This window comes from Lithobates pipiens, unplaced genomic scaffold (genome assembly GCF_037356315.1).
Source record: "Lithobates pipiens isolate NorthernLeopardFrog02 unplaced genomic scaffold, aLitPip1_a1.2 Scaffold_30, whole genome shotgun sequence".
Classification (NCBI taxonomy): Eukaryota; Metazoa; Chordata; class Amphibia; order Anura; family Ranidae; genus Lithobates; species Lithobates pipiens.
This window is the reverse complement of record NW_027507791.1, coordinates 10,148,690-10,151,816: the sequence shown is the minus strand read 5'-3', so window position 1 is coordinate 10,151,816 and position 3,127 is coordinate 10,148,690.

The window sequence follows — 3,127 nt, the reverse complement described above, 5'->3', positions numbered from 1 at the left end:
GCCATGTTCCCTGTTTTTTTCTTTTTTTTTCTTTTTTTGATATACCGTTTGACAGAAGAACTAATACTGGCCATACACTATAAAAAAAAAAAAATGTAAAAAATCATCCGAAATTCGGTCATTAAGACAGTTTGTTTTTTGGCCGGTTATTTGGCATAAATTGGTTGGGACGTTTTTGAGGCAGAAAAAACGAAGGACAAGTTTGGAAATTTTCTGACGAACGATAAATTGAAAGGTTAATGTGTTTCCCATCCAAACTGTTTGCGCTAGATATATGTGAAAAAACAAAAGCAAAAAAATTGATGAATTTATGTCCGCTGAACAATTTATCAGTTAATACATGATGGCACTATCGTTTGCTCTCACGGGTGAATGTTTGTTTTTCGAAAATGGGTTTGAACGATTTTTCGTATAGTATTTAGCCAGCATAATATTCTAGAGTTTGGCTTTCTTGTAACAAGAGGAGTCCTGTGGCTGATCTTTGGAAAAGTGGGCACACCCACTTTCAGTAATGCTAATCAGTATAGAATCTAAAACTGCCAACAATGTCTGAACAGGACTTGCTACAGTTCATACTTATGCCAATAATAGTAAAGGATAAATTTACCTTTTAAATAAAAAAAAATGTACATTTCTTTGTAGGAAAAAAAATCCCATTTATTATTTTCTTCCAAAAGGAGTCTATAGAGCATTGCACCTGAGATTGTGGGTGCAGTCTCAGGCTCCTGCAGACGCTCAGCATAGCGGTCTGCCTGTAGGGCAGGCAGTTACCTGAGAGCAGGAATATAAATGAACTACGCAAACGCTCACAGCTCATTGAGGGCTACAAGCTGATGGTACCGGTAGGCATTCACTCCCAGGAAACTTATGAATGACGGAGCCGTGTGAGTGGAGCTCCACGGTTTTCAAATTGTGACAGCGGGTGCAGGGAGAGGATCTCTGCCCGCTATCACAGAGGAGATTAGGGTGTGTTAACAGGCTGCAGATGTTGGAACATGTTACACCCTAAAAAAAAAAAAAAAAAAAAAACACAGATGCAAAAGGTGAACTTATACTTTAAAGAGGAAGTAAAGTCCTAATATTTTTAATTGTACCTACAGGTAAGCCTTTAATAAGTCTTATCTGTAGGTACTGTGAATATCTCCAAAACTTGACCAGTTTAGATTTTCAGAGTGCATGCAGCCGATGATGCCCGTGCCATAAATGGCAGCATGTGCAGGAGTGATGTCATCATGGTTCCAGCCACTCGCAGTGCTGGAGCCCACAAACCCGAAAGAAACTTCAGGGAAGATGTCAGCTGTCTTGGCAGTGTGTGGACGCTACTGGAGGGCTTCATTCTTACATAGTTACATAGTAGGTGAGGTTGAAAAAAGCCACAAGTCCATCCTATGTGTGTGATTATGTGTCAGTATCCCTGTATGTTGCGGTTGTTTTTTTATTTATTTTTTTTAATCTATCAATGTCCCCCTGCTGAGACCACTGCCTGTGGAAGGGAATTCCACATCCTTGCCGCTCTTACAGTAAAGAACAGTCTATGTAGTTTAAAGGTTAAACCTCTTTTCTTCTAATTTTAATGAGTGGTCACAAGTCTCGTTAAACTCCCTTCCGTGAAAGAGTTTTAGCCTTATTGTGGGTGTCACCAGTACAGCATTTATAAATTTAAATCATATCCCCTCTCAAGCGTCTCTTCTCCAGAGAGAATAAATTCAGTGCTCGCAGTCGCAACCTTTCCTCATAACTAATATCCTCCAGAGCCTTTATTAGCTTTGTTGCCCTTCTTTGTACTCGCTCTATTTCCAGTACATCCTTCCTGAGGACTGGAGCCCAGAACTGGACAGCATACTCCAGGTGCGGCTGGACCAGAGTCTTGTAGAGCAGAATTATGTTTTATCTCTGGAGTTGATCCCCTTTTTAATGCATGCCAATATTCTGTTTACTTTGTTAGCAGCAGCTTGGCATTGTATGCCATTGGTGAGCCTATCACATACTAGGACCCCCAGGTCCTTTTCCATCCTAGATTCCCCCAGAGAATCTCCCCCCAGTGGATTGATTGCATTCAGATTTATGCCACCCAAATGCATTATTTTACATTTTTCTACATTAAACCTCATTTGCCATGTAGTTGCCCACCCCATTAATTTGTTCAGATCTTTTTGCAAGGTTTCCACATCCAGAAGTTATTTCCCTGCTTAACTTAGTATCGTCCACAAATACAGAGATTGAACTGTTTACCCCATCCTCCAGGTCGTTTATGAACAAATTAATTAGGATTGGTCCCAGCACAGAACCCTGGGGGACCCCACTACCCACCCCTGACCATTCTAAGTACTCCCCCTTTATCACCACCCTCAGAACTCGCCCTTGTGGCCAGTTTTCAATCCATGTACTCGCCCTATGGTCCATGCCAACTGACCTTATTTTGTACAGTAAATGTTAATGGGGAACTGTGTCAAATGCTTTTGCAAAATCCAGATACACCACATCTACGGGCCTTCCTTAATCTAGATGGCAACTCACCTCCTCATAGAAGGTTAAAGATTGGTTTGGCAAGAACGATTCTTCATGAATCCATGCTGATTGCTAATGATACCATTCTCATTACTAAAATCTTGTATATAGTCCCTTATCCCCTCCAGGAGTTTACATACTATTGATGTTAGGCTAACTGGTCTGTAATTCCCATGGATGTATTTTGGCCCCTTTTTAAATATCGGTGCTACATTGGCTTTTCTCCAATCAGCTGGTACCATTCCAGTGAGTAGACTGTCAGTAAAAATTAGGAACAATGGTCTGGCAATTACTTGACTGAGTTCCTTAAATACCCTCGGATGCAAGCCATCTGGTCCCAACGTTAAGTTTCCCCAAGTCTAATTTTAATTCTGTCCTCTGTTAACCATGGAGGTGCTTCCTGTGATGTGTCAGAAGAATAAATGCAATAACTTCGCCATCTTCCCATCCTTTGTAACCAGATGTCCATCATTCTTTATGGGGCCAATATAGTCCATCCTCCTTTTTTACTGTTTACATACTTAAAGAATTTCTTGGGATTTTTTTTTGCTCTCCTCTACTATGCGTCTTTCGTGTTCTATCTTAGCTGCCCTAATTGCACCCTTACATTTCTTGTTAC